This window comes from Puma concolor, chromosome A1 (genome assembly GCF_028749965.1).
Source record: "Puma concolor isolate L17-30 chromosome A1, mPumCon1.1.hap2, whole genome shotgun sequence".
NCBI classification, from domain to species: Eukaryota; Metazoa; Chordata; class Mammalia; order Carnivora; family Felidae; genus Puma; species Puma concolor.
Window position 1 is genome coordinate 224,067,989 of NC_141667.1, and position 26,598 is coordinate 224,094,586.

At 41.9% G+C, this 26,598-nt stretch overlaps 1 long non-coding RNA gene across 1 annotated transcript; it reads right to left on the bottom strand.

The window, feature by feature from the left end:
* Window positions 1–17,465: 17,465 nt before the first annotated feature.
* On the bottom strand, window positions 17,466–20,068 carry LOC147584806 (uncharacterized). The gene is made up of 2 exons (XR_015255972.1): window positions 19,661–20,068; window positions 17,466–17,942 (listed from the first exon to the last, which is right to left on the bottom strand). It is a non-coding gene; the product is annotated as an uncharacterized LOC147584806 (long non-coding RNA).
* Window positions 20,069–26,598: the final 6,530 nt, after the last annotated feature.

The following is a 26,598-nucleotide window of genomic DNA, read 5'->3' on the forward strand; positions in this document are numbered from 1 at the left end:
TTTCAACTCTCAGGAATTTATTAACTTCTAGGGCAGCAATTTTCATCCGGTCGTTATTGTTTAACCAATGCAACACTTAAAAAAAACAACAACCTTAATTGAAACCACAACATGTAAAAAGATAAAAAAAACAAAACATTTTTAGTTGAATGGAAAATCAGGAGCCTTGCAAACACACTGATAATAGGGACCTTTGCTTTTGACCAAGGCAATTCCAAGGATTTTCTGAAACCCTATGGCTTTGCAAAACACAATCTTTATTAGTTATGTGATCAACAGACGTGTGTCACGGGTCCTTGAAAAGAAGGAAAATTATCTTTCCTTACATATTGATACATTATTAATTGAAGGTTATCAATAATGATTCAAGTCATCTATGTACTTAGTTAACTGTCAGAATGCTTATATTAAATGTCAGAATCAGAAAGTTTTTCTGTGTCCTCTATGTTTGTTTTATTTGCCATCATTATTTTTTGTCTCTTTTCATTTCCCCAGAAACATTGGGAGAACTTTTCAAGCTTATCCTCTGTGTTATTGATTAGCTTTTCTGTCACGAATTCTGATTTTTTACCACTTCCAATGAAGATTTGAATTTTACTGTTGCATTTTAGTTTGATATGTGCTGAAGACTGTTGGAATTACTTTCATTTTGCAAAAAGTCAAGGAAACAGGTATTATTTTAATCCCCACTATCTAGACAGGAAACTAAGGCTCAACAAGGTCAAGTGACTTGCCCAAGCTCATGCAGCTAAGAAGCTAGGTTTTGAAGGATGTGGTTCCAGAGTTCTCATGAACTACACTTTCTCAGACATAGTTTATAAGAAATCTATCGTAAATCATTTTCACATTGCTCTATTATTTGCATTTCTTCAGGAGCTTATTCTCTTGTTGTTTTTATTGTTTATATTTCTTCTTTAAAAAATGTTTTTAACGTTTATTTATTTTTGCGAGACAGAGAGAGACAAAGCAGCGGATGGGCACAGAGAGAGAAACACAGAATCTGAAGCAGGCTGCAGGCTCTGAGCTGTCAGCACAGAGCCCGACGCGGGGCTTGAACCCATGAACCATGAGACCATGACCTGAGCTGAAGTCGGATGCTTAACCAACTGAGCCACCAGGCACCCCATATTGTTTATGTTTCTTAATAGCTGTTTTATCTCGTTCTCTCTCTCTCTCTCTCTCTCTCTGTCTCACACACACACACACACACACACACACACACTCATACACACACACACACACATACACACACGCACGCACACGCACACACACTCTCCCTTCCATATCTAGCAGTATAACCAGACCCAGGTTTTGGACTGGGCTTAGATTTCTTTCCATAATGAGATTGGGGAACATTGGAGATCCAGCCCCGGAGCCTGTGGCAACTGGCCCAATGCCTGGCTCCCTACTTACAGCCCTCGTAAGTAGATTTATGCAAGCCAACGCTCCCAGCAGCAGTTGTAACTTTTTCCACTTCCTTTTAGGGTTGGGGTGTACCCCCCCTGCTCCAACAAGCCAGGATTCAGGCAGGGGGCTAGCTCTGTACTGCTGACACATATGGGCACTCTGTGTTTCCAATATCCTAAAGGAATCAGCCCCCAGTGGCCTTGATCTATTCTAGCACGAGGCCTCAAGCATCTCCTGCCTGCTTCTTCATTTTCTGGTCCACAGAGATATGCATCTCTGTGTGGCAACAACCATGTCTTTTCAATTTTTTAAAATATTGTTTTTCTTTCCTGCTATGTTATTGTAACAGTGTGTGTAAAATGTGAAATCTTGTTACCACCTTCACCGAATGTCCAGGAAATCGTTTTGAGATGTTTTGAGAGATTTTCTCATATGCCTCCATTTTTTTTTTTTTTTTTTTATTCTGCAGTATTTTTTTTCTCATACGCTCCTTGGGCGATTGTGGTTTTTCCTATTTACTTATCTGAGAAGAAAATAAGATGGATGGAGCAAGTGTTTTCCAGCTGACAAGGTCTGTGACCTGTCCTTGGCCTTGTAGTGTGGTTCATTTACAACAGGAAATGATTTACAATTGGAGGGCGAATTGAGGTATGCAATTTCTAGCCTAATTCCTGGTGATTGGCCCATATCCCTCTAGTGCAATTGTCCTGAACTTAGACTTTCTCTTACACTCCATGCCTGGTTCCTTGTCCTGATAAACCAATCCCAGCATGCCCTTCCTGTATCTGATCTCATTCTAACTTTTTCTTGTTGTGACTGAAACTCCCAGAATGCAACATGCCCCTGGCAGGCCTTCTCTTTCCTTTGCTTCCATCTCTTTCCATCTCCTTCCATACACACTTCCTGAAGTTAAAATCTCCAAATAAATGAGGAAGAGAAATTGCCAATGGAGTCAGGGGTATGTGGAGGGATCAGCTCTGTGAACCAAGAAGTATCCAGACCACTGCACGGTGGCCACACTCTTTTCTCCTTATCCATGAGCCAGAATACAGCACTGAGACAAACTTCCCTACCTTAGCTAAAACAGTTCAGTTCCATGGAGGCTGGAAAAGCACGCCTAGCCCACTATTTGAATTTCTATTTGTACCTCACCTATGTCATCACTGGTGGAATTCCTTCCAGGATTCTAGCACTGTGTTGGTTGTCGGTTTTCATTTTTACGGTTATTTGAGTCGGAGGTAAGAAGAGATTGTGGCAGGATGTGTTGGCCAAGCGACTTTAAACCAGAAATCTGCCACTGACTTTATGGTTCAGTACAATTTTGTCTGTAACCATTAGCAGTCAGTGAGGTGTTATTTCACCACGTTGGTGAGGAGATTTTGCTTCAAATCTTGATCGGCCCACCTGTTGAAACTCTCCACTTGCCTGACATTGAGACTCTGCTCAGTCTGATTTTGGAAGTCAGTGTGGTCCATCTTAAACTGCAAGACTCAGAAATACCTTTGGAATCATAAGTCTCTGTTCAAATTCCTTATTCAGAAGTGGCATTACTACATATGACTCTTTGCATGAGTTTAGAAAAAGGTAACCCTTCTTGAAAAAACTTTACTTCTACCTATTAAATAATTGCAATATTATACTTAATTTTTGTGTGACAAGACACTTTACTATAATTTGCCAGAAACTTGTCAGAATAAATAGAGAACATACAGCGTTTATGACAGGGATGTTTCGCTTAGAGTTGTGCACTGTGCACCCCACACAACTGCACATGACAAGCCAGCTCTTGTGCTCATGCTCCTGAGAAAACTACTTTTGGAGATAACAGGAGAACTTACGGTTAAGCAACTGCTTACTCTCCTGAAGCCTCTGCCTGACTTATTTCACTTAGCGTGATGCCCTCAGGGTCCATCCATTCTGCTGCAAACAGCAAAATTTCATTCTTTTTTCTGGCTGAATAATATTCCAGTGTGTGTGTGTGTGTGTGTGTGTGTGTGTGTGTCACATTTTTCTTTATCTGTTCATCTGTGATGGACATTTCGATTGTTTCCTTATCTTGACTTGGCTGAATAATATTCCATTGTGTGTGGAGTGTGTGTGTGTGTGTCTCACATTTTTCTTTATCTGTTCATCTGTGATGGACACTTCGATTGTTTCCTTATCTTGACTATTGTAAATAACGCTGCAGTGAACATGGAGGTTCACATACTGTTTGAGTTAGCATGTTTGTTTTCTTTGGATAAATACCCAGAAGTAAAAATGCCGGATTGTAGGGCAGGTCTGTTTTTAATTTTTTGAGGAGACTTCATACTGTTTTCCACAGTGGCTGCACCCATTTACATATTCCCACCAACAGTGCGCAAGGGTTCCCTTTTCTCCACAATCTCACCAACACTTGTTATTTCTTGTCTTCATGATACTAACTTTCAGTTATAAAATAAATGAGCCGTGGGGATGTACTATACAGCACGGTGACGATGGTTAATGATACTGTATTGCATTTTTGAAAGTTGCTAAGAGAGTAGATCTTAAAAGTCCTCATCACAAGAAAAAAAGAACTCTGTAATTAAGTGTGGTGACAGATGTGAACCTAGACTCATTGTGGGGATCATTTTGCAAGTGTTGAATCACCATGTTGTACACCTGCAACTAATATAATGTTGTAGGTCAATTGCACCTCAATAAAAAAAGAATCATCGTGTATAGCTCTCTGCAACAAACTTATGTATATGGATCTAATTAAAATTACTTCCGACCATAAAAAAAAAAGTGAATACTATATTGTCAGTGGCAGAAGATAGGAAGGCCATGATCTATACCACGGAGTCCCCCCTTCCTTCATTTAGCTGGTGAATGTTGGGACTATAAATCATGTATTATCACTCAGTTTCCAGGCACTGGTAGCTAAGCACACACGCTATGGAGAAAAGGAGGCTCTTGTCCAAAGAGATTGACATTAGGAGATCACCCCCTCGTGGGCCCCAAAAGAGGGAGGTACCAGCCACACAAAGGGGGCTGCCTTTTATCCTTTTGAGGCCACTTTTTAAAATATAATCAGGCAGCTGAGGATCCCAGGTATCTGAAGAAAGTCTCAGACATGAATAACTGAGACTAACCCTTGCAAATAGAAAAAAGCAACTTGGGGAAAACAGAGCGGACGAGTTGAAATGCAGAGAGCTGAAAAAGAAAACCATCAGTATTCTCAGGAAAAATCAGGGGCACCTGGGCGGCTCAGTTGGTTAAGCATCTGACTGCAGCTCAGGACACGATCTCACGGTTCATTAGTTTGAGCCGTGCGTTGGGCTCTGTGTTGACAGCTCAGAGCCTGGACCCTGCTTTGGATTCTGTCTTCCTCTCTCTCTGCCCCTCCCCCAGTCCAACTCTGTCTCTGTCTCTCTCTCTCTCTCTCAAAAATAAATAAAAGTTAATTAAAAAAAAGAAATATCAGAGAAGATCTTAGTTGCATAATGCAATAAAAGGATATTGGTTTGTTTTTTTTTTTTTAAAGAAAACTCTTGGGGGAAATAAAAGAACTCCTATGGACTAAAAGCGTGCTGTAAGAAATGAAAAACACAACAGAGATACTGGCTAGCAAAGCTGAGGAATCTCTGAAAAGGAAGAGAGAAGAGTAAAGGGAAGAAAATTAGTGGATCGGTCTAGGATGGCCAATATGCAAGATTTAGGCAGAAAAACTGGAGGGGGTCTGGGGGTGAATGGGAACGAGGACATTAAAAAAAAAAACGAGGGAAGCAAAACCAAGGCAATTCTTGATCCCAAAGAGAATATACAGTTGCACACAGAAAGTTCTAACTCTCGCAGGACTCACTTCTGAGCAGCATTTGCAATAACGATAACTATGTAATCACTGGCTAGGTAAGATACACAAAGGGATGGGAGCCAGGCTGGCAGAAAGGGAGTAAATCCTCATCGAAACAGGAGGTCAAAATATGTCCCAAACTGAAAAAGTTCGGAGATGTCGATCGAAATACTTTCCAAGTCGAAAATAGTAAACTCTCAGAAATGGGGAAAAAAAAAAGTGGGGGGGGGGGAGTGCCTTTGTTTTTTTTGAAATAAGCCTTGGAAACTATTTTATTGTTCAAATTACGTAATTTCAATGTAAATTACGTAAGATAGAATCTTGATTTTTTTATTTGAGGATAGCTGACACACAGTGTTGCGTTAGTTTCAGGCACACAGCCTAGTGACCTGACGAGTCTGTATAGTATGTGACCCTCATCACAAGTGTAGCTGCCGTCTGTCACCATACAACCCAACTAAATACTGTATAATGTGTGTTATTTTATTCTAAGTTTATTTATTTATTTAGAGAGAATGCTCAAGTGGAGGTGGGGGGGGGGGGCGGCGCAGAAGTAGAGGAGCAAGAATCCCAAGCAGGTTCCGCACCAGCAGCCTGGAGCCCCACGCAGGGCTGCAACTCATGACCCGTGAGATCATGACCTGAGCTGAAATGAAGAGTCGGACGCCTGACCGACTGAGCTACCCAGGTGCCCCGATGTGTGCTAGTTTTTTTAATTGGATGGGAAAGGAGAAAGTGTACACACCATCTGGCGAGTGCCTATGTCTGAAGCCTCAGGAAAGGTGGTAACAACACATCGACCTGTGCCTGCCCAGCTCACCCTGGCTTCCTGCTCCCTACCCGGCTGGCCCCACCATCTCCTCGCTCACTGGCTCCCCTCCCATTCAGAGCTGCTTGTCTGCTGCTCCCTCGCACCTGGCAACAAAACCTAGAACGATTCTGGACGGTGGGGAAGTCCCCTTTCTCTTAGCTTCCATCCAGTTGAGGTTCGTTTTTCAAGAGTCCATGCGGAGTAAACACATTAAAAAGGCCAAAACGAACTCCCAAGGCCCACATGCTTTCCTCCCCTGTCTGGGCACAGGCTGACACCCTTCAGAAAGCACCGGTTGCCCCCTCCTCTTCGGTTTTAGCCCCATCTCACAGTCTACCCACATCACGCATTTAGTGAGATGACAAGAATGAGTATTGGGATTACATCCCAGGAAGGGAGCTGCTGGAATCGAATGAAAATGGAACCGAGAAGGCAAGTACAGGAATCCATTATTATTTAAGGAGTCCTGAATTGTTCAAGGAAAAGTTTAAATAAGTCATTCTTTTAAAAAGGCTGAATTATTTGGTCTCAGGCTGTAAGAAGAGTATTTTTCCCATGGCCTTCTTTCTTGAACTTCAGCAGAAGATGGGCTTAAGTGGAAAAGCTGACATTTAATAGCCACAGAGGAGTGGTCGGGGACAGACACGCACCTTTTCCCAGCACCTTGATGGGCAGAAAGGCCACCTCACTAAGTGTTCTTTCCGATCCCTCCCGATGCATGCCAGGATTATTTTCCCACAGCAGAACCCGTTGATTCCCATCACGGAGACATGACTGAGATATTCATTGCACAAGAGAAAAGAGTTGAGTAACTTCCAATTAACCATGAGAACATTATCTGTTATGTGAATTATTCATAAACACACAAGGCCTACTCCTTCCACTGACAAGATGGACTTGCAAAGATATGCTCGAGACAAGATGGAATTGTGCTAAATGCGTTAGGAAATAACATGAGTTTATGACTGTTTGTCTTATAGAATTTTTGATGCGATTCTAAAGACAGTCTCAGCATGTTAGTCATCTTTCTTTGCATCACTTACACTTCTTCTTCCCATCAGCATGAAAAATTTTTACATTGGTCACATTTATCTAACAATGACCTGATACAAGCAAACATGGAGTCTGGGCTGGCCTCACTTCAGTCCCCTTGCAAATAATATATGATGTATCAGGCTTGGCTACAAAGGATCCAAAATGCACAATTAGGCAGGCAAGCTATAGCACAGTGGGGTCCCAGACTTCTTTAAAGAATTTATTAAAAGCAATGGACCTTTGTCTCAGAAAAATGCAGAGAAGAAGTTATGCTTAAAATTTCACGGACTTATGGACTCCCTACAAACCATTCATTCATGGCCCCTTAAGTATTGAATGTGAACTCTGTGTTTCCAAAATAAAGAATAGGCAACTTTATGGTAATTTTCAAACTGGTGTCTGACTTGAAGAAATTTCTGAAGGCTTCTGCTCATGGGAACGTTCTGGGCAAGGAGGCAGTGTGGCATTTGACATGAAGCCCCAAGGTTTTGGCACAACAGCCATTGGTCAGTCCTGAGGCTTGATGCACTTACTGAGGAAAATCTTCATGCCTCAAATTATTTGCTTCAAAGATTGTAAAATCACAATAATGGGCAGAGAAGAGTTGCAAAGAGAGAAAAAAAAAAAAAAGGAGGATGTCCTTTAAATAGAAGAGTATGGCTGTCACTTAATTTTACAATTTATAGCTATGACAACAAACAGGATGTCAGGCTGTGTCCCTCTCAGAGGGCGTATAAATCAAGGTAAGTGCTATTGCTACACTGAGCCACAACCAAGAGAGACCAGCTTGCATCACTATTCATTGAACAACACTGGATGGCTATTATCCTTGAAACTTAACACATGCAAGATTACGTTCATCAAGGCCGAGAGGATTCTAATTCTCCATCCAATGACCAACATCAGACTGGAATTGATGGAGATCTTAGACAATGGGTAACACTTGACCGTTTTGCCCAATCTTTTCTCATTGTTTATACGTCCGTTGGTTTAGCTGTGTGTGCAACATAATCTGACTGGAGCATTTATACACTTTTGAAGTTCAAATTATTTGGTTTCCCTTAAAGTTATCATCCCTTGATTTATGATTCTCTTTATTCTCATCTTAGTTTGGATTCCTGTAGCTTCATTCTCTGGTGATGCTCTTGGGTCCAATTTTATAGGCACTTTTAGTTTAGAGGACAAGATGACAGGCACAAAAGGCTGATGTTTATAAAGGGAGCCAGGATACTACAGTGTCATTGTTCTTGCACTGATTTCGAAGAGCATATTAAAAAGAGCAAATTGCCTTTTCTATGCCAAGGACATCATCGGATAATAAGTTTTTAAAACATGATCAAATGAGTAATTAGCATTAAATGTTTCTGACTTCACACCCCAAGGGAATGGTCCTGGAAAAGAGCTTTATTCTTGCTTATAAACCTGGCCTTAAAAGAAAGTTATTTTTAAAAATCCTATTAGATAAATTAAACCTTAGTTATTATGTAGCCAGAGGCCATACGTTTGAAATTTAAAGTCTCTGACTTCTAATCACTATGCAACCTGTAGTTTGTTTTGTGACCTTATGCAAGTCGTTTAACCTCTTAGCTGTTCATGTTTCCTTACCGGCAAAATATACACATTGGCCTTAGCCGTCACAAAAATTATCATGAAACGCTTGCAGATACTGATGTAAAATAGTGCTGTCCTTCTTTCCTAAGTGTGGTTGCCGATCTAAAGTTTGGCATATAGTAGGCAACTCAGTGATGGTTATTATATGTATTAGTGAATGGATGGGTGATCCAAATGTGCTTTGCCATATATATTTTTTTTCGTCACACAGCCCTGGAACTCCTTAGAGCCAATCGATACCTTCCTACGATACTGTGCAATTATCCCAGCTGGGTGGCCTTTGGATTACTCTTCCCTCTCCACTCCTACTTGTCACTTGCGCTTCCAGTCATCTCTCTGGTTCCCATGTTCCTCTTCAGGACACCTCTTTCTTTTCAATCTGTTGTTCCCCAAACCAATCCCATCTACCACTCCTTCCTCAGTCCAACGCTAATCCAAACTAGTTTAGGGCTGGTCTGTAATGACAGGGTAGATTAAAGTAGATGGGCACTCAAATGTCCATCAACGGATGAATGGATAAAGAAGATGTGGTGTATATATACAATGGAGTATTACTCGGCCGTCAAAAAGAATGAAATCTTGCCATTTGCAACAAAGTGGATAGAACTAGAGTGTGTTATGCTAAGTGAAATTAGTCAGTCAGAGAAAGACAAATATCATATGACTTCACTCATACGTGGAGTTTAAGATACAAAACAAATGAACAGAAGGGAACAGAAGCAAAAACAAATATAAAAACAGGGAGGGGGACAAAACATAAGAGACTCTTAAATACAGAGAAAAAAACAAAGGTTGCTGCAGGGGTTTGTGGGTGGAGGAATGCGCTACGTGGGCAAGGGACATTAAGGAGGACACTTGTTGGGATGAGCACTGGGTGTTACACGTAGGGGATGAATCGCTGGATTCTACTCCTGAAATCATTATTGCACTATATGCTAACTAACTTGGATGTAAATTTAAAAAATACAAAAAAATAGGGGCACCCGGGTGGCTCAGTCAGTTAAGCGTCAGCCCAGATCGTGATCTTGCGCTTCATGAGTTCGAGCCCTGTGTCGGGCTCTGTGCTGACAGCTCGGAGCCTGGAACCTGCTTCGGATTCTGTCTCTCCCTCTCTCTCTGCTCCTCCCCTGCTCACACACACACTGTCTCTCTCTCTCAAAAAAAGAAAATAAATAAACATTAAGAAATAAAAATAAAATAAAATAAAATAAAATAAAATAGATGGGCACTGACGCAAAGAACAAGGGGAAGAATATAGCCTCAACCAATGGTGCTTCAACTGTCTGCCTATCTTTTAAATTTTTTTTTCAACGTTTATTTATTTTTTGGGACAGAGAGAGACAGAGCATGAACGGGGGAGGGGCAGAGAGAGAGGGAGACACAGAATCGGAAACAGGCTCCAGGCTCTGAGCCATCAGCCCAGAGCCTGACGTGGGGCTCGAACTCACGGACCGCGAGATCGTGACCTGGCTGAAGTCGGACGCTTAACCGACTGCGCCACCCAGGCGCCCCCTGCCTATCTTTTAATAATAACCCAATTACAGACAACTGACTCAGTGGAGAAGAAAGAATATTTCTCAGGCATACGACGCTCATGACCTCCAGGGATGCTTCTGGAATAGGCAATCACATGGACAATATAAAAGAGAAAAGTTCTCCTGGCTCCAGGGGACCTGTAATTTGCTGCCTCATAAAGCTTAACAAATGTTCCACGGCTCTGGCGTCTACAGAGCAAGTGAGCCTGTGGCAACGTGTGGACTCGTCCCCAAATTCTATATAGGCTCTGTAAAGTCTTCTCAAACCTAAGACTTCCAGATCAAAACAATAGGATGATTGTTATCTTAAAACAATTGGAACGTTTGTTTCTCTTTTTGTGGTTATTAATTCTTCCTCGAAAGTTTAAATATTCCCTGAGCCTCCTGGATACAGTAATAGATCCCATGGCCCACTGGAGTTTAAACAACAAATTCACATACACTTTATTTTTTTTTAAAATTTTTTTAATCTTTATTTTTGAGAGAGAGAGAGTGAATGGGGGAGGGCCGAGAGAGAGGGAGCCACAGAATCTGAAGCAGGCTCCAGGCTCTGAGCTGTCAGCACAGAGCCCCACGCGGGGCTCGAACCCACGAACTGTGAGATCATGACCTGAGAGAAAGTCAGACACTTAACTGACTGAGCCACCCAGGCGCCCCTCATGTGCACTTTGAAGAATAAAAACGATTGAACAGCATGGGCTGCACAGAGGTGGCTTTGTGGACAACATGACGTGACTACGTTTTTTAAACCACGCTCAGACAGAAAAGCCTACGATCTGCAGAAGCCTGTCCATTGCGCTCTTCGGCTCCAATGCAGCCGTGACTGGAATGTCTCATGGTAAGTGACAGGCTCCTGGTTCTTAGAGTTCCAACAAGGCAACCAGATGATGGGGTCAGGGCTGCAGGGCTGAAAGAAACTTTGAGATTCTCTGTGTGATGACACTCCGGCTTAAAGGGACAAAACTGAATGCTTTACTCGGGAATAAGAGAACACCCACACCTGGAGAGTAAAGTTTTCGTGCTTGGCACTCAGGTAACGGGGACATGGCTTGATGTGCCATTTCACTGCCATTGCCGTTAAGCAGATTTGATTATTTCTTTTCATTCAAAAAGGGCATAAGCATTTCAGCGCTGAGATTTAAAAACTGCTTCTTTCATACTAGTTTTGTTTTTTTATTTGTTTGGTTGGTTGGTTTTGGCTTTTAAAAATATTTATTTATTTTGAGAGAGACAGTGTGTGTGTGTGTGTGTGTGTGTGTGTGCATGGCAGAGAGGCGGAGAGAGAGAGAGAGAGAGAGAGAGAGAGAGAGAGAATTCCAAGCAGGGTCCATGCTGTCAGCCCAGAGCCCATCGTGGAACTCGTTCTCAGGTGCTTGATCTCACAAAACCTGAGACCAGGACCTGAGCCGAGATCAAGAGTCAGATGTTTAACTGACTGAGCCACTCAGGTGCCCCATCGTACTAGTTCAGTCTTAAATTCATTTGCATTTAAGACTGATGATCAGCAATCTACTCCCTTTTCTATTGATTTTAAATAAAAATGCCCGTTGGAGTCTAGCCAACAAAAGAGGGCAGGAGAGGGTGGAGAAGGAGCCTCCCGTTCTTAACTGCCTCGACTCCAAAGGGACATACTTCATTAAACTTGTAGGATGTCACATGTCAATGACACCTCAATAAACCTGGGCGCAAATTGCCATCAATATTAACAGGATGATTCATATGGAACCTCAAAAGGTCTACAAAAAGTCAAGTCTATTTATAGAAAATAAACACATAAAGGGACACACTTCATTCCCACCATCATCCCACTTGCAAACGCAAGTCACATGTCCCCATCTAGATGCCAGGGCCTGGGAAATAAATGTGCTCCTTGATGGACAGTCACTGCTCAGTGACAATTTCACCCCATGGAAGAAGTCAGAGCATTCATTTTTTAGGAACATCTAGCCATTTCTGTCACATTCCCATCCACGCATACTCTATCGCATCACATCGATCCCAGCCTAGTTTGTAGAACAATCTAAAGATGGGGGTAGTCCAAGGGCAGGCTGAGTCACAAGCACTCCAGAATCCAGGGGCTTAAACAGCTTCAGCAAGATTCTGTGTCTCCCTTTCGCTTCTTGCCTTCACTTTACTTTCTGCTTTTTTGGCTTCCTTCTCAGGCAGGCTGTCACCACACTCTGGCCAAGATGGCCATTAGAAACATAGGCTGTATTATCTTTAGAACCAGTAACCCCAGAAGAAAAAGGAAATAACAAAATCACCCCCCTCTCTCTGAAATCCACAGCAATCCATGAAAATAAATCAGATTGCCTTTACTTGAGATGTGTGCTCACCATTGAAGCAATGGCTGTATCTAGGAAGCAGAGGCGGGGGGCGGGGGGGTGGGGTACTCCAGTCAGCCTCTACCATGGGAGAAGAGGTGTGGTCATGGGATTTATTGCTCATCAAGACTCTGGGAAGGAGCAGTTTCTGAAAGGAAAAGCTATTGGCATACGAGGAATGACTCCCAAGAGTCATTGCGGTTAGCACTGAAAATGGGAGGTAAACAGATATGGAACTTGTGAATTTGCTTATTACTATTTCTTCCTGTCTTTGTTAGTTTTCTTTTAGTCCTTAAGAACACACATCTGCTCCTATATTTTTGATATCTGCTTACAAGAAAAAAACTGTAATTCTCCTTTTCTCTCATTAGACTATAGAATTTTCTAGGTTAAGGATCATGTTACTCCTTTAAAAACAGCTTTAAAGTAACTAAGGTGGCATTCCATAAAAAACAAATGTTGACAAATGTCTTGATGAAAGGATCCCTTAACCTACTTGTAAAATCAGATTACATTTTATTTCTTTTCATTTTAGGGAGTGGTATTCTTTGGGCTTTCAAAGTGGCTTGCCGGATGTAAGCATTTTGTCTACTAGAAATACTGCAAGTTTCTTAAGATACTGAGAAGGTCAGAACTATGGTGTTCATAGGGGCCAGACCTCCAATGTTTCTCAAATCTATACCATTTGGATAGTGCCTAGATTGAAACACTGGTTGATTGACTCTTCATTGAGGAAAAATTATTATTAGCAGTATTGGCTTTATTTTAGTTTAATTCCAGTGCAGTTAACATATAGTGTTGTATGTTAGCTTCAGGTATACAATAGAGTATTGTTTATATTAAATAGTAGTACTTACAATATGCCACTGGCACTGGGGATATTGAATTACATCTATAAAGATCTTCCTTCCAAATCAGGTAATTGTCACAGGTTCCATGGACCTGTCTTCTTGAGGGCCACATTCAGCCTTCTACAGAAGGGAGTCTACAAGCTAGACTTCCTGAATCTAGTCGACATTAAAGTTGAGGACCAGAAGATGAGTCAATGTCTGGGGAGTTGAGGTTGGAGAGTATTCCAGGCGGAGAACGGCATGTTCAAAGCCTAGAGGCAAGAGTGTGGTGCAATCAAGGAACCGAAGGAAGCTCCCCTTGGGCCCCCACTCAGAGCACTGGGAAAATAAAATAGGGGAGACAAGGCTGGAGCCCCGTCATGTGTAAGCCACATGAAGGAGTTTTAAGTTTGTCTTTAGGCAATGGGAAGCCATTGAACGTTGTACGAAGAGGAGAGATATAATCAAATGTGCACTTTGGGACGATCTCTGGCTGGTATTTGGAAAATGAATTAGGAGAGACTGGAATAGGAACAGGGCACCAGTGAGGATGTTACTACCATGGGCCAGAGAAAGAAAGATAATGTTGAGGTAAAGACAACAAAGAAATAGTTAGACAGCACATGTATTTAAGGTAGAATTAGAAGAACATTCTGACAGTTTGCACATGGAGAGGAGAGGGAGAGTGAGGTGTCAGGAATGACATCAAGGTTCCTGAGTGTCATGGATTGAATTGCGTACCCCGAAATTCATACGTTGACGTCCTAACCTCTAGCACCTCAGGGCTGTGATCTTATTTAGAGAGAGGGTCTTTCCAGAAGTTATCAAGGTAAAATGAATTCATGGGGGTGAACTCTAATCCAATATGATTGGTATCCTTATAAGAAGGGGAAATTTGGAGACAGACATCTCCACAAGAACACCATGGGAAGATGAAGGCGAAGATCGGGGTGGTGCTCCCCCCCCCCCACCAAGGGATGGCGAAGGTCAACAGCAAAACAACAGAGGCTAGGAGAAAGGATGGAACAGATTCTCCCTCAAAGTTCCCACAAGGAAGAAACCCTTCTGACACCTTGATCTCAGACTTCTGGTCTCCAGGAGTGTGAGACAAATTTCTATAGCTTAAGCCACTCAGTGTATAGTACTTCATTAAGGCAGCCTGGAAAACGAATTACCTGAGACACTGGTAGTGCCACCAATGAGCTAGAGAGCACTGGACAGAGAGCAAGCTGGTGGGAAATAATGCACTTAACCTACCAATGGAAGCAATTTTCCAGCCACACATCAAAAAAAAAAAAAAAAGAAAAGAAAAAAAATCCGTTTTCACCTGAAATTGAGATAAGATATAACTTAAAACAAAATCAGTTTCCAAATGATTTAGTTCCAATGAACTAAATAAAAAGTTGTTGCCGTCTCTGGAGAAGCTGAATGGCTGAGAAACAAGAACCTTTACAACACGCTGACATTTAAGGTTTCCTCAGCTCAGAGGCTTAACCCCCGCTCAGTCACCTTATGGCAGATTTCATGGAAGATTATATAAGAAAAAATTACATGAGAAAATTTCTCAAACTGAAGAATTCAGGTCTGCAGTCTGAAAGGGCTCTTCAAATGCGTAGCCAAAAACCCTCTGTTTCGAAAAGAGACCTACGTAAAGCTTCGTCAATTAGAAGTTTCAGACCTCTAAAGGTAAAGGAAAAAAAAACTAAAAGCTTCTAGGGATTAAAGAAAAAAAATTCAACTAAGGGATATAAAAGCCAAAGCCTTCAAAATCCAAAGAAAAAACATTTTTTAATTGAAATTCTAATACCCAGCCAAACAGTAAATCAAGTGTAAAGGTGAAATAAAGACATCTCAGATGACTAAAGATCTTTCCTTTTTTAATTTAATAATGGGATTAGCCTAGAAAACAAAAGCACAGCCATGTCTTGGTGCCCCCAGGCCTTGCTTTCCTCCCCAGTTCCAGCCCCAGCCCCAGCCACATCCTTCCTAAATCCGGGACTACACTCTTCTTTCCTTCAACACCCGAGGCGAAATGGCTGCAAGAGACCAGATTGCTCCAAAGGACCTCCACTGGAGTCCAAAAGCCAGCAGAATAGTGAAAATTGGCAAGAAGAAAAGAAAAGAGATCTTGAAAAGATACTATTAATTAGGTGATTCAAAACAACCAGAGATCACTTATTGACTCCGTTCCAAAGTGCTGTGGTTTCCTGTTACAGCCTTTAGATAAGTATGGTTTTACTGTATTTGGTTAGGAAATTTAAAATAATGCGATATTAAACTTCACGAGATAATGAGGAAGATGGTACTGGTGGTGATGATTATAGGTTTTAAAAGGAAAGAATGTGAAAGAAAAACAATGCACATAAGACGGTGAGTCCAGGTCGTCTAGTCAGTTGATAAACATACCAAGCAACTTATCTTGTTTTCTACATAACCCATAGTTTTCAGTAAAATCTTGAAAAAAGATGACACAACTCCCTTTGGACAGACATCTGTCCATAGCAAAGGTATAAATTAGCGATCCTATGTAATAATCAGAGGAATTGAGTCTATTTCTCTTCACGCCAAAGTTACCCCCTCCTAGAGCATACGAGCCGCACACAGAGATAAAAGTGTGGTGGAAATTTAGCAATACAAGTTGTATTCCCACAACACCAAACGTTGGCAAAGATGTGGAAAGACACGAATCCATTGCTGGTGGAAATGCAAAATGGTACAGCCACGCTGGAAGACATTTTGGTGGTTTCCTACAAAGCTATATGTACTCTTACCATATGATCCAGCAATCGTGTTCCTGGAGATTAACCCAAAGAAGGTGAAAATTTATGTTTACCCTAAAGCCGGCGACAGATGTTCACGGCAGCTTCCTTTGTAATTACCATAACTTGGACGCAGTCAAGATACCCTTCGGGCAGCGAACGGATAAATAAACTGTGGTACATCCACATAATGGAATATTACTTGACACGAAAAAGCTATCAATCCTTGAGAGACATGGAAAAACCTTAAATGAAGTAAAAGAAGTCAATCTGAAAAGGCTACATACTGTATGATTCCGGCTATAGGACATTCTGGAAAAGGCAAAACTATGGAGACGGTAAAAAGCTGAGGCGTTTTCAAGGATTGTGGAGGTTGGCAGAGAACAGCCAAAGCACAAAGAATTTTTAGGGTCAGGACACTGTTCTGCGTGGTATTATGACAGCTACAGGTCTTCAAACATTTGTCCAAACCCACAGCGTGTGCACCACCAAGAGTGAGCTCTACGATAAACTATGGATTTGGGACGTTGTATTTGTCAGTGTAGGTTCAACAATTGTGACAAGTGTGGTGAGGGGTGCTGATAGTAAGGAAGTCTGTGCATCCACAGCGACAGGAGCCATGTGGGAAATTCCTGTACCTTCCCCTCAGTTTTTCTGTGAACCTAAAAATGCTCTAAAAAAAAAAAAAGTCTCACAAAATTCTATTAGCTTGACACTGTGATCCTTGCTGAAATGTAATAACTCCAGGAAATAGGAGTGCATTAAACTGAAAAGTCACTGAAGGCTTTTGCTGAGCGAGTTTTAAGACCCTTGGGAAAAGCGGATTTTTACAGGGAAGGAACCACGGACTGGGAATTGAGTGCAAACAGAGGCACAGCAGAGGCAAGCGTCTCAGGCACTACAGCTGGCCTCCGCCCTGTCTGGCCGCTGCTTGTTCATTCATTCAGCAGATGTTACTTCCATGCCTAGAAAGTGCCGGGCACCCTTTGAAGCTCTTAGGACATCAGTAAATGAAACATGTCCTCCCAGAGCTTACTCTTTAGCAGGAAGGGATAGAAAATAGATAATAAACACATGAAGTTAAATCATATAGTATTTTAGAAGGTGATTAGTTGCTACAGGGGGTCGGGGGGGAAGCAGAGCTAGGGAAGGGGATTAGGAATGCCAAGGTGGTAGGGGCAGGTGCTAATTTTAAATATGGCGGGTGGTTTGCTTCTTCAAATACGTAATGCGGTTAAGAGTCCACTGAGTATATAATCAGATCCCAGGCTTGAAAACCGTAAAGTGCATCCATGACAACTGCTAGACACTGAAAATTCACTTAACACATGGGCTCAGGGGCAGCAAAGGTATTTATTATCCCCTGTGGCTATTGATAGACGTTCAAATCACATCACATTATCTCCTTTATTGTGTTGTAGGTCCAAGGGATGTGCCGAGTTTCACAATCAAAAGCAAAGGCAAAATGTCTGTTTTCAGGGAAGACACACCTTCGCCTCGTCTTCATCTGTAGGCTTCCACAGGTACAAATCACACTTAATTTGTCGGATGTTTCTTTCATCGACATATGCAAATGTTTACATATTTGAGTTAAATACGCTTCCCAAAGATGATGATTATTATGTGTTGAGAGTGAAAGAATAAAAGACCAGAGAAAGGATTGCCTCAGTATGCTGTCCTTTTCTCGTAGAAGGTAGCCCTTAATCACCAGGTTCTGTTCTCTGTCATTAGCATTCAGAGAGTTGAAAAAGCATTTCTTGGGAAATGAAGCTCATTGAAAATTGCAGGGGAGAAACGATCCTGAAAATCACACCTAAGAGCAAGGAGTCAAGTCAAGACGACTTTGTGTTAGATCGACAGAACGATGCCTGGCGATTTGCTTTGTGTTGCACTTAGTCCCTAAATCGCTCCTTCCGTAAATCAGTTCTTAACAAAAACCTATGGGCTGGGACTGGAAAGGAAAAGAAAGAAGTGATCAAAAAGTTAACAATCTGACCAACGTAATTACTGCCTGAAACGGTGAAGACTTGTGAAGCAAGAATCCGTAACTGGCGTACCTGTAGCAGATGTTTTAGGCATAAGTTACCCGGGTAACAGATGGGGTTCTGGTTTCAGTGTCTTGAGTGTGAGGTAGCTTTGAGAAATCTATGGGACACATTTCTTAGTGGGAGAGGGATTTGCTATCCCACATCCACTCCCCTTTGCTATTGGGTGGAAATCCCTTTGGGGGTTGGGTCAGCTAGATCCTTCCTCTGCCTGCTCCCAGAGCACAGGCAATACGATCGACGAGCAACCAGTGGGATGTCCCAAGTGGAGACTCTGAATTCTGTGTGGGATATCAGGATGGTGACCAGGTAGTTAGTCCACTACATATGGAGCATAGTTGTAATGGTGACGGCAGCAGTATCTGTGGTCATGTCCACAGAGGTAGCCTGTCGGCAAAGTCAAACTTTCCCTCTTGTGGGACTTGTCTCTAATTCTAGCTACGTAAACTCCTGGAGGTGTCCTGTTCCAGCCCTGAAGTCTGTCTTCCCAACCTTACTAGCAATTCTAACGTTCACAGGTAGGGTAAAATAAATTCGCTTTCTGTTCAAGTTTCCTTCTCCAACCAAGATCTCTGACTGATAATATCCATGTGTAACCTGAAAGATGAACTCCTTCGTCTCACAAAAGAGGAGAGGTTGTCTCAGAGAGGTTGTGACTTTTTCTGGGCTACTCAGCAACATGGTGTTCATAAGACCATGGCTTAAATGTCGAAAAGATTACGAAAATAAAGCATGAGACAGCGGAACTAAGTCAGAGATAGATTTCAAGTTCAAGCCTTGGGAATGAGTGAACTCCCCGTTTGAAAGAATGTGGTACATACACCAAAGGAGAGTGGGAACCGAACCACAGGAACATTTAGTTCTAAGCACTGATTAAAAAACAAAAACAAGGGGCGCCTGGGTGGCGCAGTCGGTTAAGCGTCCGACTTCAGCCAGGTCACGATCTCGCGGTCCGGGAGTTCGAGCCCCGCGTCGGGCTCTGGGCTGATGGCTCAGAGCCTGGAGCCTGTTTCCGATTCTGTGTCTCCCTCTCTCTCTGCCCCTCCCCCGTTCATGCTCTGTCTCTCTCTGTCCCAAAAATAAATAAACGTTGAAAAAAAAAAATTTAAAAAAAAAAATAAAAAAAATAAAAAAACAAAAACAAACACCAGAGTCCATACTAAGGCAGACTAGGAAGAGGTTGATAAAATACTAAGAGAAGGAACAGGAGTATAATGTCATTGAAAGCAAAGCGTGAGAAGTGATTCCAAAAAGAGTTAATTGATCCGTAGTTGATAACATTGTCAACAGACCAGTAACATTCTGGTCACCAAGTACAATATGCGGGGGCGCAGGGGGACTTACCAAGCAACTCGCTGACCCTGGCTACACTTCCACTCCATATGGACACTCTCTACCTGGAGCTGGCATCAGATCCCACAGGTTAAGGGTTCCATCCTACAAGACTGCCCCCGCTTCATACCCCATCACAAGCCCAGCTTGTTACCTGCGCCACTGACCGCCCGGCTACCCGTCAGAGGATCCAATGCCCCCTCCTTACGTTCACTTAATTTGCTAGAGCGGCTCACAGAACTCATAGGAATGTTTTGCTTGTTAGATTACTGGCTGATTACAAAAGGACAGAACTCAGGAGCGGTCCGATGGAAGAGGTGCATAGGGCAAGGTGTGGAAAAAGGGTGTGGAGCTTCCATGCTTTCTGAGCTCACCACCCAGCACCTCCGTGTGTTCACCAAGCCGGAAGCTGTCCAAACCCTGTCCTTTTGGGGCTTTTATAAAGGCTTCATGACGTAGACATGATTGATGAAATCATTGACCATTGGTGATTAAACTCAATCTTCAGACCCTCTCCCCTCCCCTGAGTGTGGAGAGTGGGACTGAAAGTTCCAACCCTCTGATCACAGGGTTGGTGCCCCTGGCAACCCCCCCTCCCATCTGTGAGGTCACCTCATTAACATAAAAAGTCACCTCATTAACATAAAAAAGACCTCTTTATTGCTCTGTGCCAGAAACCAGGAGGAAGATCACATGTATATATTTATTATTAATCACAATATCCCCAGTATGAATCGAGAACTTTGTAATTATGAGTTTATTTACAAATTAAGATATCTTTAAGACACAGGTCTTTAAAGAGACCAAAGACCACTTTGCAAAGGACACAGAGTAAGTGAGGATATGATAGTGAGAGTTACTTTTTCTTTTGGAACGTTTTGTGTAGGAAGAAAGGCGGAAATGAGATTGTGTGCTGAGCATCAGAGGAGATATTTTTGTACAGGACAGATGTTTCGAGCACCAAAGAGAAGGAACTAATTTAAAAGAATGCAAGAGATAAGGGTAGAGATGGAGATCCCGTTTCTCTCGACTGTCTCTCAAGACCTTGTGTGCAGCCAGGAGAATTATTTAATCAGTTCAGGTTACGAATTGTTAAATATTCAAATATTTGAATATTGGGATTTGTACCCGTTCTCTCTTCAGACCATTGATGGCTGGCTGAAGATTCTTTTTGTTTGGCTTCATGTAGCTGTGGCCATAGCCTGTTGTACGGCTAATCATATTTTCTACGTTTGACTCAATTGTTATAACTTGTTTTCAGTGTGCCCTACCACACAGCAAGGACTAGATGCTATGCATTTAGCAGGCAGATACATTCATCACCAGCGGGACTGTGCCACTCTTTCAAGACAATTACCTGGATAAGGCGAGCCAGAGAAGATTGGCTGCCTGGGATACCTGGCTGCTTCATGCCTGTGTGTGGAGTTTGGATGCACTCTGAGTGAGTGACACTATTGATTTCATGCTGTGTATTTCACACTGGGCTCACACGGTGAAAACCCAGCAGCCTCACCTGCCTTCCTTAGGTAACCTCTCTAGAGAAATTATGATGACATTATCTGGAAGGAAAGATCTTTCTGGAAAGTTCACAGACTTCAGAAAAGTCGCTCTTCCAGCTGGTGCACTTTGATGGACATAGCATCCAATTCTGAGTTGCTCTGGTGTAAGTGGTATTGATAAAATTTCCCCACCTGCCTTCTGGCTGTACCTTGTATATAATAATAGGCTGAATCAGGTTGAATCCTCAACCAGTCTCCAAATTATTAGCTCAGGTTATCGGTGTCAAAAATACTCTCCACTTAGGAGCTCCGTGATCTTGGCAAGTTACTTAACTTCTCAGAGACTCAATCTCCCTTTTTGCCACGATTAAGAGAGAAAAAAAAGGTGGTCATCCGTCTCAGAATAAAAGTCTAAATTCTTATTTGGACGTAAAGTCTCTATGTGATCTGATTCCACATTACTCCTTTGACCCGAGTTCCTTTGTTCTCATCCTTGATCCTTCCACTGCAGCCACATGACCTCCTTGTCATCCTCAAAACCCCAAGCCATGGCATCCCGTCAGGGGTTGCTGTTTTCTTTACCTGGGAAGCTGGTCTCCCAGATTTCCCACCAAGGGCTCACCACCCATCTCTTCCATCACATGTCTGCTCAGATGCTCAGGGAGCTTTCCTGGCCATCTTGGTTATAAAGAAAGCACCTTCCTCCCAACATCCTTCACCCCCTTCCCTGTTTTGCTTTCCTCTATATAACTTATTAGCATTTGATATGCTGTATAATTTACATATTTATTTGTTTCCCCTACTCTAACATAAGTTCCATGAAGGTATGATTTTCTCCTGTTTTGTCCACTTCTGCTTCCCCAGGGCTGAGAATAGTACCTGACACCTGGTAACCACCCCATAAATACTTGTTGATAAAAAGCCAAAAGGTGCAATTTCATAAAGCAATCTAAAAGGTGGAAAAATAAATTTGAAAGATCATAATCCTTCTCACTTAAATCCAAGTCTTTATATTCATCAATTAAATATTTCTCAGAAAATCCCTATAGATGAATAACTGATTGGGAATCAAATCATTTCAGCTTTAATCTCTTTTTTGCAAGTTTATTTATTTACTTGGAGAGAGAGGGAGAGAGTACACATGTAGGGGAGGGGCGGGGGGGCAAGTTTATTTACTTGGAGAGAGAGAGAGAGAGAGAGAGAGAGAGAGAATCCTAAGCAGGCTCCACACTGTCAGCACGGAGCCCAATGTGGGACTTGAACTCGTGAACCGTGAGATCATGACCTGAGCCAAAATCAAGAGTCAGACACTTAACTGACCAAACCACCCTGGTGTCCCTAAGCTTTAATTTTTAATTTTTCCTGAATAATATTTGGCTCTTATATTTTTGATATTTAATATTTGGTGGTATTTTGTATTTCCAAAATTTCTTGCATCACTTATATTCAGATTTAATTTAACAAACATTTACCAAAGGCCTTCTCTGTACTGGGCACCATTTGTCCAATTTGATCTTTGGCATCATTACTGTCACAGCTCTATAATCAGCTGGTAAATATTTTTGGTTTTTAAAATAGGCACTCTTTCAAATTTGAATAGAAGCACATTTTTATTATCTGGGAATACATGTGGAGATGTAGATTATTTTTCTCCCATAACCATGATTCCTTTTCTTTATGCCACATAGACTTTATTAATTAGTTAATTAATTAATTAATGCCATGTAGGCTTCAGCTGCTCAAAATTAGTAGCAGTGCCTCCCTGGGCACTGGAATCACAAACGCACAGAGATACCTGCACCATGATAATCCTTCTCACCCATCTGTCTGCTCCTGGCCAGAAATGATTTTACGCCATTTTTCCGAGAAAGAATATACTGTATTTGGGAGTCATTCTTCCAGGAATATACACTTCCACCATAATATTATAAGAATGAATCTTGTGTGATATCATAATTCTCATTTTATAGATGAAGAAATTAAGGCAGATGATTTAATAAATTTCCTAAGGTACCAAATCAAGTTTATGATAGAACCTGGATTGAACTTCACTCAAAGGTCAAATGGCCAACCTCTGAGTGGCTTTCTGAAGCTCACTGATATTTATTAGTGTGCAATTTCTCTCCTAAAGATAAATAACATTATTTTGCACAAATCAGTATCTTGTAAAGGAATAAAATTATACACCTTTTGACTACGGAAATGACTCCATTTGAACTTCTCTCTCAAAACTGGTGTTTAATTTATAAATGCAAGAGTACAATTTTCAGAGATGCAGTTAAAATCCCATTACAACTAACTCTCTGGGATGTGCTAATTAATAACTTGGAGTGGAATTTTGCTATAGTGAATATGAAATTTAGGCATCAAATTCCTAAACAGTAAGAATAGGAGAGGACACAAGCCTGGTGTGTGAATGCTCTAAAATAAATTTTAAAAAGATGAATGACAAAGTCTAAGAGGTCGTGATGTTAATGATGGTTACCATTTAGTAAACATCTTAAATGTATCAGACCCTGTACCAAGCTCTTGTCAATTATTTATTCTCACCCCTTTTCTTCTTCAAGGTCTTGCAACTTTGATTTATGAGAAATTCCTACTTAGGGTTAGTTTGGATAAATAATAAGGGGGTTAAACTGTTTCGGTTGCTGTACTCTTCTGAGTTGGTGATGAGAATCTTAAGTGGGAAAGAGTAGGAAAAGGTAAGTTCCAGTTCATATACATTACCCGAAAACCGATTAAAAGATTCTCTTTTGCCGTGTGGTTCCCAGACAGCTCTAAACACATTGGTATCAGTTTTAGTAAATCAAGATCCTATCCCCAGATGCTGGTGCTCACCGTTGAACAGGAGGAACACAGTCTAACTTGGGAGGAACAAATAGTCTTTACCGACGGCCGTCAAATATTGGAGGTGCGGCCAGCTCACTCGCCATGGTGCTTTCTCAGGTTGATGTGGAAAGGAAGGATACAAAGAAGAATCACCTGGGCTGCGAACCAATCTTTCCATATCTCACTCCATGCAAAGAAAATGCTCGTCCAATTTATATGTGAGGTTTTATGGAGAAATGCAGTTCATTTTTGTGATGGTGCTTGAACCGTCTTATTTTATACTTTTTTTACACTTATATTATAATCAATAACTATGTGGCTTTGCAAATAGGTTTTTCAAACTCAGTAGTCCACAGAGACCGTCGCACTCCTGTCCCACCAGAAGCAGTTTCGGTAGTTTTTTAACCTACAAAGCCGCAGTCATGACTCAAAGGTGTCATAGTCTGGCATCACAACCAGGAAGAATAATCACGTCCGTTGTTAATTACATCTAAGACAGTGATAAGGAGAAAATGGTCACATTAATCATGTATTCAGAGACTAAAAATAGCTCCCCCAAATAGGCTGCTGAAATTCACATCACAGCATAGCATGTCGGGCATCTTAAAGCCCTCACTACCCACTACCCAAGAAACAAAGGCTGAAAATCCGCTGAATGAGAGGAAAATTCCCTTATCTGACACAGAACGATAATGAGAAACTTGAACTGTTATGTTGCCAGCACCAAGGTCACTGTAAGTCAATTATTTCATAGGATCTTGCCAAGAGCGTGTGTTTATAACCATTAAGTACAAATCCAGCTATGTCAAGGTTATAATATTTAGTTGAAGAGAATGCTTCAAACACCAAAAAACTAAATATTTTTAACCGCAGGATCAAAAGGAGACGCTATTTGCTCCTTCTTGGGTACAAGTCAGGACCTAAACAGTTTGGGGCAAAAGAACCTGACAGAAGATAGAGTTCCTTATTAAGGCACAACACTGTTCTCTAGGCCAAGAGTAGAGTTAGAGTATTTCAGAAGAGGAGGGGACCGTGGAGGGGGTCTGACTCAACCCCTCATGTTCCAAGGGAGGAAACTGCAGCCTGCCCGGAGATGGGTAAGGAACTTCCACGGGCTTATAATCAGACCAGAACCCAGGCCTCCGGATTTCCTACTGCTTCCCTTTGCTGGGTAGATGTTCCCCCTTGTGGAAAGTGCAGAGTGCCCTCTGCCCCAGTGCCAGACCACGTGCAAACCACGTAAACCCCCTTTGTCAAGACGCTGTGTCATCCTTGCCCAGACACTAGAAATTCTGGAGCCCACTTCAGAAACCCCAAGTCCAGGACAAGTTGAATGTAGCCCGCGACATTTGGTCCGAGGAATTCCAGCTTCCTATTCAAGCACTAGCCTTTTTTCTTTCAATGTATTAGCTTCTTATCATTCATTCTCCTTACGTTTCTAGAAGGATTGACAAGTGTCTTTCTCCTGCCAATACTTTCATGGTTGTACAACATGTGGGAACCCTCCCCAAGGTTCTGCCTATAGTTACCTTAGTTTCATAACAAAAATCACAAAAAGGTTGGAGTTTTGTTTTTTAGGTTTGAAATACCCCAAATACTTCTTTCAATTATCATTCGAAACTTCATTTTCCAACTCTCCCATTTTCTATCACAATTTCTCTCTCTCTCTCTCTTTTTTTTTTTTTACTTTTTTTTTTAACGTTTATTTATTTTAGAGACAGAGAGAGACAGAGCATGAGCAGGGAATGGGCAGAGAGAGAGGGAGACACAGAATCCGAAGCAGGCCCCAGGCTCTGAGCTGTCAGCACAGAGCCCGATGTGGAACTCAAACCCTCGGATCTTGAGATCATGACCTGAGCTGAAGTTGGACGCTCAACAGACGGAGCCACCCAGGCGCCCCTCTATCACGATTTCTCAATACCCAAACCACTAATACTCAATTTTTGTTCTCCAATCTAGGTTCAGGAGTGAGCTTACCTGGTAGGCTGATACAGGTTTAAAAGTAAATATAATGCCTTTTGTAAATAAATTTCAAGATTATATATCTTCTGGCTGATAAAATTTGCTCTGGCCCTCTATTTCCCTCCGTTTCAAGAAAAAAAAGTATGAAAACATATCTTCTCTTTCTTTCTTCTTCCTTCCTTCCTTCCTTCCTTCCTTCCTTCCTTCCTTTTCTTTTCTATTTCCTTGGAAAGCATGTTTCATCACCTGCTGTTCACCAGGCACTTGACCAGTTGTTGGAGTCAGAGAGGAATAATTCATAGTTTATTACTTCAAGGAGGCTGGTGTCCAATGCGAGAGGAAAATGTGTTAAATTCTTTCTTTACAAGTATCCTTTTCACACTTTTGTCGCTGTTGTGAACATGAGGAACAAATCATACACCAAAAAGATACTTGAGTAGAAGAATACTTTAGAAACATCTTAAGACTGACACATTAGGGTTGGTGTTTTAATCTCTAATTTGCCAATTTTCTTTCTTTTTTTAAAATTTTTTTTTTCAACGTTTATTTATTTTTGGGACAGAGAGAGACAGAGCATGAACGGGGGAGGGGCAGAGAGAGAGGGAGACACAGAATCAGAAACAGGCTCCAGGCTCTGAGCCATCAGCCCAGAGCCCGACGCGGGGCTCGAACTCACGGACCGCGAGATCGTGACCTGGCTGAAGTCGGACGCTTAACCGACTGCGCCACCCAGGCGCCCCACCAATTTTCTTTCTTAAGCCATGTCCTCGGTTTCTTCTTTCCTGGAGTTTGAGTACCAAGC